This window comes from Crocuta crocuta, unplaced genomic scaffold (genome assembly GCF_008692635.1).
Source record: "Crocuta crocuta isolate KB4526 unplaced genomic scaffold, BGI_CrCroc_1.0 scaffold193, whole genome shotgun sequence".
Classification (NCBI taxonomy): domain Eukaryota; kingdom Metazoa; phylum Chordata; class Mammalia; order Carnivora; family Hyaenidae; genus Crocuta; species Crocuta crocuta.
The window spans coordinates 1-17,481 of NW_027529624.1; the positions used below are offsets into that span (position 1 = coordinate 1).

The window sequence follows — 17,481 nt, forward strand, 5'->3', positions numbered from 1 at the left end:
AGTTATATGCATTTAATGTTAGGTCATGAGCATTTCTCCCTGAAAACAGCATTTTAAGAAATGACGTCTGCATTTTTGGATGCTATAAAATAATTTAAGCTATACTTTTATTGATTGTTTATAGTTTTTCACTGTTATAAGTAGAATGATGAACATCTTCGTAATTCATTGTCTATTTCTCTTAATTATTTTCTGAGGATAGATTCCTATTGAAAGATACTTAAAGTTGAAGGTTCTTAATGTATATTTCATATTTCTTGATAAGCTTTGGCTTTATTGGAATTTGCATTTTTCATTATAAAAGTAATACATTTGAGTCAACATTTTGAAAATGGAAATAGGAAATGGTTACCCATAGACCAGTGTCTGTAACATAGCAGTTGCTAGCAATTTGGGGTAATTTCTTTAATTATTTTTTTCCCTGCATAATTGTTGTGATCCTATGACACTGTATATTCAGTTTTGTAACCCACACTTACAACAAAATTCACATTGTATTGGAACTTTGAAGGACACTATAATGGCTACATAATCAGTACATTTTTAAAAGGTAGTCAACCATATATGTTTTGAATTGAGGGTAGCAGCTGGAGGGAAAAAAATCCCTGTAGTCACCCAGACTTAAGGTTATGAAACATAAAAATGTCTGCGTCCCTCCACCTTCTCGTCTTCCCTCCCTCTCTCCTTCATTGCTTTGATGAATAATGCCAAAGGAGGAAATGTTTTTGGAAGCATTAGGCGAGGAGCTAGATAATTGCTCTAATTATTCCTGGCACCTTACTTGGTTCTTTCCCAAAGCTGTCATTTCTATACAACATAGTGTTGGGTTTTTTTTTCTTTTTTCTTTTTTCCTTTCCTTTTCCTTCTCTTCTCTTCTTCTCTTCTCTTCTCTTCTCTTCTTCTCTTCTCTTCTTTCTCTTCCTTTCCCTTCTCTCTTCTCTTCTTTTTGATTGAAGACAGCAAATAATTACCTGGCTTCTTTCTCTCATTTTCCTGTTCTTTGTTGTTATTATTACTTAAGGTTTATTTTTCTCAGGTTGAGATGTAATTAAGGGATGAGCTTATAGCATAGAGGCTCAACAGCAAGTTTAAGGTCATTTACTTTTGACCAAATTCCTGTTTACTCCTTGAATTTTATTTTTTGATGATAAATACCAAAGAGCCTCCAGTGTTTTCAAACCATACCTAATGTTTGACAAACGTGTTTCTTAAGCTAATGGATCTCAATTGTGTTTATATCTTCATAGGTTTACCATAGTTACTTTTGGCCGTTGGAATGGACGATTCCATCAAGAGATAACAATAAGTGTTACGCAAAAATAATCTGTAATATCAAAGACAATGTAAGTGAAATCCTCATTTAATCCTTTCTCCAGTAATTTCATACGTGGGTCTATTTTGATCACATGGTACACATTGCATTCCTTGGTCTCCCCAGCTGCATGGACAGTAGCTGAGGGCAGGGGCCGTGGTGATGCTGCTCCATCTCGACTTAGCATCCCTGGCACGGGGCTCTGCGTTTGGCAGGCAGCCAGGCAGAACTTGCCGAGTACTGACCGCAGAGACGATGTGAGAACTGTTGATGTTGGTGTTTGTGAAAGGAAAGCAGTGAAGTCATGGACTGTCTAAAAGTGAGAAGATACAAAAGCAGTTACACAAGTTTGTATCCTGAGCAGCTGGCGCTAATGAGAAAAGTGTGCTAGGAAGAGCTCTTAATTGGGTTCTGATTTAAGATTTCATTGCCGCTGTTGCATGTAATAACCGGTAGCTGAAGGCCTATGGGCAGAGTCCTTGACTTCGTGAGGTTCGTTTCCACACCTACAAGCTGATTGAATAAATTGTTGGTTTTCAGTCTTTTTTTTCCTTTTTTTTTTTGAGTTCTTCTTGAGAGAGAGAAAGAGCTCGAGAAGGATGAGGGCAGGGGTGAGAGAAAGAGAGAGAGAACCCAAGCAGGCCCCGGGGTGTCAGTGCAGGGCCTAATGCAGGACTTGAACTCACAAACTACGAGGTCATGACCTGAGCTGAAACCAAGAGCCAGACACTCAACTGGCGGAGCCCCCCAGACACTCCCCTTCAGTCTTTTTTGACTGCTGTTCCCAGTTTATATTGTAACTCAGAACTGGTGTATGTACACATCTTTTGAGAAGTGGTATTTCTAACTTAGTTAGGATCTTACCTTTAAAATAAAACTCCTGAGTAGAAATGTAAATGGTGCTAAAGAATCCATAGTTAAAAGCCCAATAAACTCATGCTTTTCTTATTTTGGGATTTGAATATAATTAAACCGTGTGTCCTGTTTAGAAACTATTAGACAGTAGTTTCTACTGTTACATGCAACAGGAAAGCCTGGATCCTCTACAAAAAAGGTCATCCTAGATGCATTTAATAAATGAATATACTGAGACACGTTGACAAAGAATGATTTTATGTAGTTTTTTTCTTTGTGGACAAGTTTTATTAAAAGTGTTTGTATACATTAGCTATCATTGCTGTCGTGGACAGAATGGGAAACTGATGTTCTCGCTGGCGGCCTGATCCCTGCCTCTTGCGAGAGCTGGTTCAGTTGCTTGCGTGCTGAGTGTAGCAGTCAGTTGAACCTCCACATTTTCCTTCAGACCAAGCAAATTTGTTTTAACTGTATGTAGTTCTTTTGTCTTTTTTTCACCGCTGTGCCATTTGTTCCAATAACACTATTAAAATATGATAGGAAGAACAATTTTCACTACTAATGAGCCTCAACTAATAGTTGAGGCTGTAAGTAGGGTGATACTACTTTCAGTTATCTTCATAGGCAAAGATAGTATTAGAAGAGATGAATACTTGTCATTGTTCTTTTGTCATGAACAATCTTTTTTTTTTTTTAAGTTTATTTATTCTGAGAGAGAGAGAGAGAGAACGTGCACATGCATGTGAACAGGGAAGGGCAGTGAGAATGGGACAGCTCCCCAGGCAAGGCTTCATGCTGACAGGGGAGGCTCGAAATCAGCCTCCACACTCACAGACCGTGACTCCATGATCTGAGCTGACACCAAGAGTCCTTCAACCAGCTGAGCCGTCCAGGCGCCCTGTCGTGAGCAATCTTAAACAAAAGCATGCTTCTAGAACTTGACCATCCTTGGGACATATGCTTTATTCACTTTGGGTTGGTCATTTCACAGTGTCTACATGTGCTTGGTTTTTCCAGTATTTAGTATCTGCTAAGCTTTTATTCTTTTTGTATGCTATTCTTTTTTTTTTTTTTTTTTATGAAATCTTTAACGTTTACAGAAAGCTAGGGAAAATGTTTACCACCCAGATTCCGTAATGTTAACATTTTGATGTATTTGCTTCAGAGCTTTTCTCTTGTAAGAGGGAAACCATCACAGAGGAAATTTATAATAGCCTATGTTTATTGAGCACTTACTACGTATTATGTATTACTTAGAAATCTACATGGTTTCACTTAGTTAATTCTTACACGTATAATCCTGTGAAGTATGTGTTATTACTGTTATTCCTGTTTTATTGATGAAGAAACTGACGCCCATGGAAGTTAAGTAATTGTGCTCAGGCCACTTCACCCAGTTAATGGCAGGGTTGGAACTCCATCCAAGACCGTGTTGATACCACCTAGTCAGCGTTATCCTATGCTCGTGTAGTCTTTTATATTCCTTCTCAATCGTGTACTCCTCACTCCTTGCCCCAGTCTCCCCTGGGAGACTGTTTGTTCCCTACTAAATAGTATGCATTGTGGTTTAATTAAGAATGGTGTCCTCAGCTAAGAAGACAAGCCTGCAACTTGTATTTATCTCTTTTTTTGAGATCTGTCCATATTATTAAATGTAAATCTAGTTTCGGTGCAGTGCTTTGTGCTATATCCATACACTAAGCCCCTGATTGGCAGGATGAATAATGAGAGTCCATCGTGGAATAAATTACCATACTTTGGCAACCAAACAACTTTTCTGATTGTTTTCCAGGGAGCGATTGAAGCTGAGATAAGGCTCTGCACCCTGTAGCCTGAGTTGCCTCATCTGTGATGGGGAGATAGGACTAGATAATATAGCTCAGTCATGAAAATCTGAACATTAGAATGCATCAGATTTCTCTGCCCTTGGCAGAGGTAGCCAGAGTGTGGGATACAGAGTTTATTTAAAGTAATTCTTACACAGGTATTTCAGAGTTGCCAAAGATTTTTCTCTTGGTTTCAGAAATGTTCTCAGATTGGAAGGGTCTTAAGTCTAACTGAGCTGTCTACCCCCAAAGCCTTAGTTAAGATGATTTTTAAATTTAAATGACTGCTTTTCTTTAGATTTTGTTAGATTTTATTTAAAAAATTTTTTTTAAAGTAATCTCTACACCCATCTTGGAGCTTGAACTCAAAACCCCAAGATCAAGAGTCGTATGCTCTGCTGACTGAGCCAGCCAGGTGCCCCTAAATGACTGCTTTTAAATGTTCCAGCTCTCAGAGATAGTTTATCTGGAGCTTTTTGGTTGCTTTTGGTTGCTTTGTGACAACCAAATAGAGGATGAGGACACATCTGCCCCTTTGGAAACATTTTCCAGAACATTTTGGTGCTTATGAAATTGCATACATGTTGGCGTCTCATGACTTTCCCCTTCATCGCATGAGGCCAGCTCTTGTCTCTTCCTTCTTGCTTGATGTAACCACCACACTCTGTTGGCCCATGTTGCAGTATCTTCAGCCTAAATCACTTTCAGCAACTGTAAATATAAATCTTTGATCATTTCTGAACAAGGTTTTAGAATAGACTGGGTTAATATTCTAGTTTGATAAGGGGGAAAGAATCAGTGTTAACTGTGTTCCTTTATTTTTTTATTTTAGGAACGTGTGGTCGGCTTCCACGTTCTGGGTCCAAATGCCGGAGAGGTTACGCAAGGCTTTGCTGCCGCGCTCAAGTGTGGACTGACCAAGCAGCAGCTGGACAGTACCATCGGGATCCACCCCGTCTGTGCGGAGGTGGGTCACCTGCGCGTTGGCAGCTCTGTTTAAGTGCCGGTCACCTGGCTGGCAAGTGGTGGGTGTAGGACTCTGAAGCTGGGGTCTTTCTATCGTAGTTGAGCTAATTTTGTGCATCCTTACAGTTGAGTTCATGATTGAATACCTCAGAAAAGCTTTGTGTCTAGAAACGATTTTTCCTTTTTCAAATATTTTTCTTTCCTGATGCTAACGGGATAGTAGTATCATGCTGGTAAGTGGGAGGAATAATGGCCTTGATTTATTTATAGAGACGTGCCTTCAATCTTTTATCACGTCTCCTCAGTTATTTTCATGGTTGTCAGCGACTAGTGCCATTTGTACCCAGAAAGAGCTTCAGTCCTGATTGTCCCAGAGCCAGCTTGAGGCTAAATGATATCGTCTGCCTCTTTAGCTTTTGGTGTCAAAGGATGAGATTTGGAAGCAATGCTTTTATTTTATTGTTAAAAATTTTTAGTGTCTATAATTTTATAGAGAGAGAGAGAGAGAGTGTGTGTGAGTGGGGGAGGGGCAGAGAGAGAGAGGGAGACCCAGAATCTGAAGCAGGCTCCAGACTCTGAGCAGTAAGCACAGAGCCCGATGTGGGGCTCGAACTCATGAACCGTGAGATCATGAGCTGAAGTTGGACATTTAATGGACTGAGCCACCCAGGCACCCCAAAAGTGATGCTTTTAAAAGGTGAAGCAAACAGTGGAACTGGAAGTTGGCCTCTCTGGGCCCCTGGGTGTCCATGTTTCTTCATGCTGGCCCGGGGTTGTGCCAGGGTTGAACGACGTGCTGCTTACTGCTGTGGGGGGCTTGTGAACCATGGCAGTGTCTACTTCGGACCCTGTGGTGAAGGTTGTGGGGAGGGAGCTCATGAGTCCAGCTTAGGTATGGAGTTGGAAATTGGAGCTGTTACCTGGCCACCACAGCCATGGTTTCCAAGGGGTACGTGTGCTTACACGCACACAGGTGTGCACATTCATGCCTGATTTAATCTGGCAGCTTGTTAACTGGTTGGTCTCTGTTCTTTTTGCCCTTGAACATCTGAACTCTGCTGAGCATGTGAAATGTCAGCTCTACGACCTGGAAGAATGTTTTGGTTTCCTTTTGCTTTCCCTTTCCTGTGACTCGGGAAAGTGTCTTTCTCTCCATTAACGTGCACCTGGCTAGGATGGGAGCATGAACTATTAACAAGTTTGGTGACCAGGGCATTAGTCACAGAAAACTACTATTTTTGTGAAATAAACTAAACTAAACTTTATAAAATACAATCCCCAAATCGAAGAGTCTAGACTGAAGCTCTTAAAGAATGTACTGTATAACCTTTGTTCAGTGTAATGACTAAGGCTCTCTGCTAGGAAAGGAGCCCACCAACTTCATTTTTTTCAAAAACGCTTCTAGTGAGAATATTAGTGTACAAGCCCCACTCTTCTGAGGGCTTATGTAACGAAGTGCCACACGCGGGATGGCTTACGACAACAGCTCTTGATTCTCGCATAGTTCTGGAGGCTGGAGGTCTGAAATCAAATGTCAGCAGCGCCATACTCCCTCCCACGGCCTTAGAGAAGAATCTTGCCTGGCCTCTTCCAGCCCGGGGTGGTCGCTCGCGGTCCTGGGCCTCCCTTGGCTCGCTGCTGCATCCCTGTTTCCATCATCTCCCATGTGGCCTTGCCGCCTGCGTGTCTGTGTCTGGATTCCCCTTATTAGAAGAATATCAGTCATTGGATTAGGGCCCGCATGAATCCAGCCTGACCTTATCCAAATAAGGTCATGTTAACAGGTCCCGGGGGTTAGGGCTTGAGTGTATCTTTCTGGGGGACTTAACCCACAACAGTGGGTATATTTAAAATTTCAGAAGTCAGTCCAACATACTTATAAACTACAGCAGTCATCTCTGACATGGATGAAAAGAGGATTTCTCAACTTGTGTATGTGAGCGTCTGACTTTTTAAACCCGAATTTAGCTGTCGATGGGCTGGTTACAAGACTGACTCCCACCGTGTGCAGTGGCGAGTGGGGAGGTGTCGGGCGGGGGGACGGCCGGGGCAGGGAGATGGGCTCGAGAGGCGGGCTGTCTTCNGGCACATCTGGGGACCTTGTAAGTCTGCTGCTGTGCACCTCCATCTGTCGGCTCCCCTATGACTTTGGAGCTCGGAGACTGAAAGTTTCACTGCTTTGACAGGGCTTAAAAACATTTTTTTCCCAAGCTGGTTGTTGATGAATGAGCAAAAAATTGGGAGCTGTCTCACTCCGTGGGCATGTTCGTGCAGTTATGTGTGCAGCACTGTGCTGGGCACTTGGGGAACAGCAGGGATTTAGGATGAGATCAGAAAGAGCAGGAGACAGCTGAGTCCAGTGCCAGTCGCAGTGGAGAGAGACCAGTCCTGGTCAGGAAAAATCCACGGTGGTGTCCGGAGTAGGGTACAGGGGACGATACAAGGACGGGGCTCTCGTCTAAGACAAGTAAAATGTGTCGGTAGTTAGCCAGTCGGGGGAAGAGTAAACGCAAGGCCTCTGTGGGAGGGGCCAGAGGCCCTCGGTGCCGTGGTAGCTTGGGGGGCCTGGAGAGAGACGAAAACACGATGCTAGAGAAGTAGTTGGAAGGCCGGTGGCCTTGTAAACCGAGGCAGGGTGTTTGGGCTTTATCCTGGGGCCTTGGTGTTGGGCCGAGAGAAGGTTGGAGCGATCAGACGCACCGTGGAGAGAAACCCCTGGCTGCACTGTGGCGCAGGGCCTCACGGGCCAGCGCGGGCACATCCAGAAGTGAGAGGCGGCATGGTGCCGGCCTGACCTGGGTGGCGGTGGCGGACAGAGAGAGGCGTTGGCACGTTTGAGAGAGAGCTGGGAGGTGGGCTCCCGTGGGAGGTGGGCTTCCGTGGGAGGTGGGAGTGATCACTACTGGGAGTGAAGCAGGAAGCCGTCGCGGAGAAAGCAGGGTCCAGGGACGTCCTGCCGACCGTGGCACTGCTGTTCAGTGTGTTGGGCACTGTGCTCACTGCGGAAGCGCTCACACGAATTCCCCGGGTGGGGGCGGTAGTGTCTCCATCTGACGGGTGAGGGAGGACACTGGGGACCAAGGGGCGGACTCCCTTGCCCACGGCTCTCCAGCTCGGAAGTGGCAGAACCAGGATTCAGACCCAGGCAGTCTGTGAATATAGGCCCCGTCTACGGTATTTGACAAAGGATTTAAAAAGTGGAAATGATTTCTTGGTGGCAACATGAGTGTGGTGGAGACACACACAGCCGGATTGTAGTCTCGGCAAGATCTCCGTGAACCTGGCCGCAGCACCCAGCTTTCCGGACACCTTAGTCTCCACGGTAACTAAAGCAGAGGTGAGGCCTGAGTCCTAGGATTGCTGAGCAGTGCTGTGTGGAAAGTGGGAGAGTTCCTGTGCCTGTCACCTGTTGGCTGGGTTTTCCTGTGCGTTTCATTATAGAAGGTGTGGCTTCTCTCAAGGCGATCATTACAGTATTTTCTTTTTAAATTGTTTGTTTATTTGAGAGAGAGTGCAGAGATCTCAGACTCTGAGTTCCTGACCTGAGCCGACATCAGGAGTTGGACGCTTAACTGACTGAGCCACCCCAGAGCCCCTACAGTGTTTTCTAAGGGGGCTAGGGGGGGCAGCGGGAAGGGATGCATATTTTGAAAAATCTCCTCTCTGGGGCGCTTGACTGGCTCAGTCAGAAGTGCGTATGCCTCTTGATCTCGGAGTCATGTGTTCAAGCCCCACACTTCTTAAATGAATAAATAAAAACTTAAAAAGTAAGAAAGAAAAAGCTCCTGGTGATTTGTTAAAAAATTTATGTAGGAACACCTGGCTGCCTCGGTTGGTAGAGCATGCAACTCTTGATCTTGGATTGTGAGTTTGAGCCCCATATTGGATGCAGAGATTACTTAAAAATAAAATCTTAAAAAGAAATGTATGTAAACCAAAAACAAGAAAACAAAATAATTCATCCATTTCTCCCATTCCCCACACCCACCTCTTTGCAACCATCAATCTCTTTTCTCTGTGAGCTTGTGTTTTATTTTGTTTTTGTTTTGTTTTTTGTTGTTGTTAGAGAGAGAAAGAATATCTTAAGCAGGCTCCATGCTGAGTGTGGAGCCCAACACGGGGCTTGATCCCAGGATCCTAGGATCATGAGCCAAAGTCAAGAGTCAGATGCTCAATGATTGAGCTACCTAGGCGCCCCTGTTACCTGCTTTTTTTTTTTTTTTTAGATTCCATATATAAGAAATCTCCTATAGATTGTGTTTTTCTCTGACAAATTTCACTTAGCATAATGCTCTTGAGGCCATGCATGTTGTTAAGTGTGTAAGTGGCAAGGTTTCATTTTTTTTATTGCTGAGTAATCGTGTGTGTGTACACACACCACATTTTCTTTTTCCATTGATGGACATTTAGGTTGTTTCCATATCTTGGCCTGTTATGCTGCAGGGAACATGGGCATGCAGATATCTTTTCAAATTAATGTTTTTGCGGGGGGAGATATATACCCACTAGTGGAATCTCTGGATCATGTTTGTAGTTCTGTTTTTAATTTTTGAGGAACCTCCATGTTGTTTTCATACTGGGTACAACCAACTTGTATTCCCACTGACAGTGCACAGAGGCTCTCTTTTCTCCACGTCCTCACCACTGCTTACGCTTTCCTTGTTGATAACAGCCATTCTGATTGGTGTGAGGTGGCATCGCCCTATGGTTCTGATTTACATTTCCCTGATGATGAGCGATGTGGAACATGTTTTCATGGCCATGTAGAGGTCTTTGGAAAAATGTCTGTTCAGATCTACCTATTACTTAATTGGGGTTGTTTGATTTTTTGTTTTGTTTTTTTTTTGCTGTTGACGTGTACATTTTAGATATTAGCCTCTTACTAGTTGCATAGCTTACAGTTATTTTGTTCCTTTCAGGCAAGAGAGGAGGTCGTTTTGGTTTTTTTTGTTTTGGTTTTTGTTTTACCCCTCACTATGGAACCAGAATTTGAAAAACCAAAATCTTCTGACCCTTGACTATGGAAATAATCTTAAAGCTTCTTGATCAAGGGAAAGTAAAATTTGATTTGTAGGAAATTTTTAGGGACTCTTTTTCTCTGCGTTAAATGGTGGGTCTAGCTTGGGGAGTAACTGGATATGCTACCGGAGCCATTGGTTTTTTTTTTCATGGCCAGCCTCACGCTGTAGAGGGGTGGCACATGGAATATCCCCAGAATGTTTGTTACTAGTCCATTGGAGGTATGGATGGAAATGAAAAAGGAAGGGTTAGAAACTTTAAGAGCTATTTGGCAGTATTCGATCTTGGCTTTTAATTTTACATGCCTTTTAAAATTTCATGTCCTAATAACATTTTTATTGAATTTCACTAATGTCAGTCCATGGAATGGATTAGAAGTAGTCATTTAAAAATCGTTCTGAGGACTGTTCTAAAGTGTTCAGAACGAAGCCACGGCTCCCCTGCTGTTGGATGGTTTGCGGAGTGAATCACCTGAGTGGTCTCCATACCATTTTGATAAAATAACCTGGGCAATTGAGCCATCTTTGGTTCTGAGGAGTAATTCCTTAGAAGACTGGACAGATTTGTCACTTGAGGGGACTTGCTGTAAAAGGAAGAGAGAGCACTCCTGTTGTGACTGAAGACTCCAGTGTCAGGGCGGGGGATGGGGGTGTCTGAACGCCTGGAGCATGAGTAATGCATTGGTGTTACCCACTGTGAAGGTAGTGTGGTGATCATTTATTCTGGACTTCTGAGCAGCAGTAATTGAATAGGGAACTGATTGCACATCACTTGGAGTAGTAATTTCAGCTAATCACGTTTATTTGTAGGGGAAGAATAATAGCTCAAGAGAAGAGAGCATTAGAAAAGACCTCTGTGAAATGGTTTTAAGTGAATCTTAGTGCTGAACGTCGGAAGTTTTCGTCAACAACATAATCATGGCCTAGAGTGGATGGTCTTGTGAGGCGGGCAGGTAGTGGCAGATCTGAATTGAGGGGAGTGCCTACAGCAGCACTTGACCTTTGTAAGTGCTCTTTGTGTTGGGATAGGAAAGCATGAAGGGGCAGCCTCCATGCTCATTTTTAAAGTATGTGTTTTTATGAAAATTCTAAAACAGCTGTGTGCAAATAAAATCTTATAAAATTTGACCTAATTAGTCTTTTCATCTGCACTAATCAACAGTCGCACATGCTTTACCATAAGTATGTTATTGGTACAAGAAAAATAAGTAAGAGCTCCTTTTTAAAAAAATCTTGGGTTTTGATGAGTTTAGTTTTTTTTAAGTTTATTTATTTTGAGAGACAGCAAGCATGTGAGCAGGGAAGGGGCAAGAGGGAAAAGGGGAGAGAGAGTCCCAAGCAGGCCCTGTGGTGTGGAGCTTGAACCCATGAACCCCATGAGATCCATGACCTGAACCGAGACCAAAACTTTGATGCTTACCTGATATGAACCACCCAGGCACCCCTGACGGGCTTGGTTTTCTATCCAAATCTCCTGCCACTTCTATTTCTAAAGCAATTCCTGAGAAATAAAACTTAAGCTTGTACAGCAGTAGCCTGAAATTTGTTGTAATGTACTCCTCGGCTCTTTGCTTTTCTTCCTTTGTACAAATGGAAATGAGCGTGTTTGATAGTACTTGTAACTGCCTATGATACCATCTTGACATAGCTGTCTTCATTGCTGTGTATTATCTTTCTGTCCTCGCCCACAGTTGCACTTTTTTTTTGAACAAAGGAATTTTATTGCTTTTCAAAAGAGCTGTAATAATTTACAGTGTCCTCAGCATTGAATTTAAAGTGCTGATGAAAATGTTGCAAAAGTCATTGTAAATAAATTTTTTTCTGTATTGAGTATGAAAGGGATAACTTTCAAAGACTTTTACATATCTTTGCTAACAAAGATGCATGTCTTATTATTTTAATGTGAATTGTTCATATTTTCTGCCTTCATGTTTGTAATGTTTTTAAATACTGTCCAGTGGGTCTATATTTTTTAAAGTGCTGATGATATATTACAGGCATACAGGAGGTAAAAAGGCTTTGTCACTGCTTTAAGGCTGAAATGGACCAAGGACTTTTCTCAGTAATGTTTCTTCTTTACACAAAAGTATTTTCTCCTTTTATTCAGCAGCAATTTTGATGCTGATTGCTCTTGCGTTGACTTGCATCAGTGAAGGTGGCCTCGATTTCTGGTACTTTTCCCTCATTGTATTACAAACCAGGAAACCAATTATTTCTCAGGAATCCAAGGGGTAGCTGACCAAAAGGTTTGTTCAGGTGTGCAACAAGGAGACAGGCACTCATTGAGCCTTGCTTCCCCCGGGGACTCAGCTAAGCCATGGCCGCCAGTCTTACCAGACACTTCATGGCTACAGGTCGGCCTGTGTGTTGGGGACGCTAGAAACGTACCAGTGTTTCCCTCCAGCTTGCTTGGTGGGGCCAGAAAGATTTGAGTTGAAATCTTAATTGTACTCAGTAACCAAGTATATTTCTAAATGTAATTAATTGAGCACAAAGCCCTTTTATGTCTTTACGGCCGGGTAGTACAGATGGGCAGTTGGGGTGGTGGTTTGGGTCTGTTCCTCGCCAGTGCTGTGTGGGCATCATGGATCCCCTGTGACCCCGCTCTCGTGCTGCTGCACTCCAGGCCCCGCTAAGGAGGCAGCCCCTTCCCAGGGCAAGCCTTGGTGCTCGAGATTTTCAGAAGGGACATGTCCCACTTCCATACGTGTGTCCCCAGCTGGAGCAAGCCCGGGGCCCCTAACATCTAATAGGGCGAAAGTAGGTAATGCGCGGTCTACACAAAAGGCCTTCACGGGAAGATGAAGGCACTATATGTTTTGGAAACTAGCAAAAATCTCACAGTAGTTCAGTCAGAATTATAAAGACATGAACTAAGTGTCAGTGTTCACACAAAGATCAGATTTGACAGAGAAGAGGCGATGTCAGACCTTACCGGCAGGAATGGAGACAGAAGAATTAAGCATTAATTCCAGATGTGCGGCCTGGTAATGGCATTCACTGAGGAGCTGGGTTAAGGGCGAGAGAGGGTTCGTGTGGACGTGGTCCATTTGCAGTGTCATCCGGGAAGAGGTGTGCGTTAGGCCTTACCCGCGTATGGTTGAGGAGGGACACTGGCTGGAGAGATGGTGGATTCATCTGCCTGGAAGGGAGGGGTGGGCGGGCTGAGACGGGTGATGTGAGGGTGTCCGAGGGGGAGCGCTGGGGGCGGATGCCCGGCAGCACCTTTGGGCCTCCAGCGACATGTGTACAACACTGAGTGAACGGAGCGGGTGGCTGGGCCACACGGCCTGCCTTCCCCGGGGGCTCAGCCAGCCACCAGCAGGGGAGACGTCCCCGCACGCTGGTGCCATGGTGGCGAGCAGCCCCAAGACGGGCACATGGGCACGGGCGTCCTCACGGGACAAGAAGAGGAAGGAAAGCTGTTCAGAGGGAGGTGAGGTGGACGACGAGGGCTGCAGAAGGCTGTGCGCAGGGACCACCGCGAGGCGCCCTCTGGGTTAGGCAGCCGGGGGGCCCTGATGAACCACGGGAGAGGTGCTCTGTTGGCCTGGCGGGCAAGGAGGCCTCATTTCAGTGGAACAAGGAATAAAAAAAGATGATGAGTACCGACAGCCGAAGGTGGTATCCGCAAAGAGGATAAGAGACGGTGGTGGTAGAGGCGATCCTAAGGTTGAGGGAGGATTGCTTTAGGATAAATGCCGTGTGAGCCCTTGGAAAAGGCAAGGAGCAAGAGCCTATGGAAAAGGCAAGGTGAAGAATTAAAAGGGTTGGGTTTGGGTGATGTATGAAATAAGAACGTGAGGGGATGAGAGCCAAAGCCCGGCCTGGCAGAAGGAGGAGTTATGGAGGAGGAAGGAGCGTAAGAGCGGGCTGGCCCTGGGTGGCGAGGTGACGGCACGAAAACGCGTCATCCCCCTGCTACGTTTCCCTGAGCTGGAGGAACTTCTTTAACATTTTTTGGTAGTATAGGTCTGCTAGTGGCAAAGTCGCTTAGCTTTGCTTTGTCTGAAATGTCTTTATTTTGCCTTCTTCGTGGAAGGAGATTCTTGTTGTTTATAGAATTCTAGGTTGACCAGTTATTTTTTTTCTTTAGCACTTTAAATCTGTGCCAGGCACCTGGGTTTTGTTGTCTCCTCTAAAGAGTACTGAGTTTTCTTGTGGTAGACAGTTCATGTCCTTGTGCGGCATTTGGTCCTTTGGAAGCTTGTTTTTACGCTTTGGGTGGTTTACAGTAGCTTTTATGCTGGGGCTAGTAATGCTTAGCCTATTTTTAGATGTGGCTCTCTAGGGTCTCTGCTGATGGCTCAGAGAAGCCTCCCGACTCCAGCTGGGGAGAACTGGAGCATCGCCCAGCCCTGAGTGGGTCCTGGTGGTGGTTCAGCTTCTCCTCTGGCTTCGTGGGGTCCTGCCTTCTAGACGTGCACAGCTTGGTATTCAGCCAGAGATGAGGGGACAGCTTTCTCCCTGGGTGGCTGCCTCCTCTTAGGAATTTGACCCCACAAATCCCAGCCGCCTCTGACGCCCCAGTGTCCCCTCTGTCTCTTAGGGTCCCGGAGATGTGTGTATTCTCTCTGAGCTCCTCTTACTGCACCAGGCAGGGTCTTGTAGATGCTTCCAGGTGGAAAGCTGGGGCTGTTGAAGGCTCCCCTTGTTTGTTTCTCTTTTTTAGGGAATTACAGTGCGCTGCTTGTTGTCTGGTGTCTAAAATAGTTGGTTCAGTGTATTTTGTCCAGAGAACTGGTTTGGTACCAATTACTCCATTAGATCAGGAATTAAAATCTATTTCTAAATGTGTAGAAGTAATTAGATTTCTAAAAATCTTGATTGTAGGCTTCCTATTTGGTAAAACTACAAAGATAAGCAACTGATGGTGCTTACCACCGGGCAGACTTCCAGACTTTGGATTTTGCCAGGAATTCACAGTGCATTGCCTGCGCTGGTGCTCCACAAGAAATTCTGCTGTGCGGTGCATAGACAGACCTGCATTAGAATGGATCTGATCATTTGGGACTCTTGCTAAAAATAAGATTCCTGGGCCCTACCCGAAATCTGCCATATTAGGATCAGTATAATTTCTGTGTATTTTAATCAGTGCGAATAGACTCTGTTCACTAAAGTATGAGAATCATTGTTTTTGTGTAGAGACACACTTGAGCGTAGTCAGTAAACAGCGCCTAAAGACGTTAAGGCTCTAAGTCCATAAGCACCTAGTGTTTACGGGGATATGACACAAGGTGGCCTCAGCAGTCACTCCAGATGAAAGTATCAGTTGGTCAGGCACCTTGGGAATCACATAGAAGTGACACGTATCCTGGACCCTATCAGTCATATGTCTAGCTCTGGAAGCAGGGAGAAGACTGGACATCACTGAGTGTATTGCAAACAGCATATGAGCAGTGGCTGGGATAGCCAGCTCCAGGGGCCTGGGCGTGTTGTTTGTAGTGTAGCCACTGTTTGATTGTTGAGTTCTGTAGTACACAGCATATATTCGTATACTAGAGGAACTGAATACTATTCAGTGAAAAATGGAACAGTTATGGCTATTTGTATCCATATGGGTGAGTTACGGAAAGCAGGCCAGGCTGCAGAAGAGTGGGTTTGTCATCTTGCTATTTAGATGCAGTTTTGAAAAACCTACAAAAGGAATGCAGGAAGTGTATAGGAATGGTGAGCACTGACTGGGGGGAGGGGAGGAAGGAGGTGCTGGGGGGCACGGGTGGGGTTCTAGCCCCATTTGTAATCCCTGAGCAGAGGGTACAGACACATGGGTGGTCGTAATAGTACACTTTATACCCTCCTGCATGTCCAAACTATGTCACCCTGCATTTGTTTGAGAGAATTGATGAGTAGCCACGGTGCCTCGTTTATTTGTTTTAATCACCCTCATGGTAGTAAAGTTCTTTATTAGTTATAGCCTAAATTTTTTCCCTTCACCTTGGTTTTAAAACATTTTTCCCCTTTCATCCTCGGGAGAAGCTGTGACCTCCTTAGTCATGTTACTTTCCTGTTTTATTCCTTTGAAGTAGTCCCCTGCGTCATTCCTGATCGGTATGGTGCTGTCTACTAACTCCCTGTGACTCCTTTGCCCAGGTGTCTGAAAATCTGCTTTGTCCCCCCGCAGGTATTCACGACTTTGTCGGTGACCAAGCGCTCTGGGGGAAACATCCTCCAGGCCGGCTGCTGAGGTTAAGCCCCAGTGTGGACGCTGCTGCCGACACTCCAAGCCACTGCTCTGTTAACCTGCCCAAGTCCAAGGCGAAGTTTTCAGCAAGGGCCGTGGGCTTTGGCACCTGCATGCCCTGTGCTTCTGGCAGCCAAGGCCCCCTTGGATCTCTCGGGTAGAAGGTGGTGGATGGATGGCAGGCGGCGTCGCACTGGGGTCACCATGACGGACTGGAGCTGACACTCGGCAGCGCGTCGGAGGGCGCGTCCATGAAGTCACCGGCCCCAAGCCCCCGCGGTGGGCGGTGATGGAACCAGTGCCGAGCAGCGTTAGCGCGACCTTGTCTTTCTGGGTCTGCTCATTCTCGTCGTTTTGCTTTCTCTTTCTTGTTGATTACTCTTTCCCTTTTCTTTTCCTCCAAGGTGGTCATGATTACTAGAAATGGGAAATGTTAGCAGTCGATTCTTGTCCCAAAGCAAGTCTTGTCTAGAGTATGCAGGTAAGGGCCTCGCACATGAGAGGCACGATTCGGTCACTTGGAGGCTGCATAGGCTTGTCCCGTTGAAAGACTACGGTCCCAAGAGTCCAGTGTCCTGTTTTACGTGACTCACCTTTTGAGCAGCATCTCCCCTGCTGTGTGTCCTGTGTCCACAAGCAAGGACATTTATGATTGAATCTGGCCAGATTTGGCCCGTGTGCTGCATCGCCTGTTGTTAGGAGCTGTAATTCCGTTTAGGAAGGGCGGGGGCGCTGTAACACGGGACCTGGGCCCCCGCCAGTACTGCCCCTGCAGGCAGACGTGCGCCTCAGGTGGGGAAAAACAATACATGTTCGCCTGTTTTTAGCTTATTGTATGTTGGTCTAAGAGAGCTCTTTTGCAGTAAGAAGCATTGAACTTGTGTAAAACTTTTTTTTTTGTAACTTTTAGCTTTAAGTTAAACACAAAATATCACGTCTTACTTTTCATGTGTGCTACGTATCTGTCCCTTCCTGAGAACCACATTCATAGGAGAATAGGCCTTCCCACACTTAGGATTTAACTCTTTTGTGGTAATTGCTTTTTTAAGGAAACTATTAATATCGTAAGTTATTATTTTTGAACACAGGTGGATGTGAAGGATTTTCGTTGAAAAACCGAATGTTTTTGACCTTTTCTGTTGAGTGAATGACCGCTGCCGGCAGAAGCGCGGCGGAAGTGTCGGAGTCCCGTCGGCACCCACCTTGTATTCTTACAGAGGGATTGCTCTGCCGCCCTAGGTTTCTGCGGGAACGTGCTGTTCCAGGGGTCCGTGGAGGCTTCTCTTTCTCTGAGTTGGCTTTTAAACTTGTGCCGTGGCC

General features: G+C 45.1%; 1 long non-coding RNA gene across 1 annotated transcript; it reads left to right on the plus strand.

Annotated features, from left to right (window-relative positions):
• Window positions 1-1,251: 1,251 nt before the first annotated feature.
• LOC144229904 (uncharacterized) lies at window positions 1,252-17,475 on the plus strand. The gene is made up of 3 exons (XR_013334640.1): window positions 1,252-1,343; window positions 4,826-4,960; window positions 16,102-17,475. It is a non-coding gene; the product is annotated as an uncharacterized LOC144229904 (long non-coding RNA).
• Window positions 17,476-17,481: the final 6 nt, after the last annotated feature.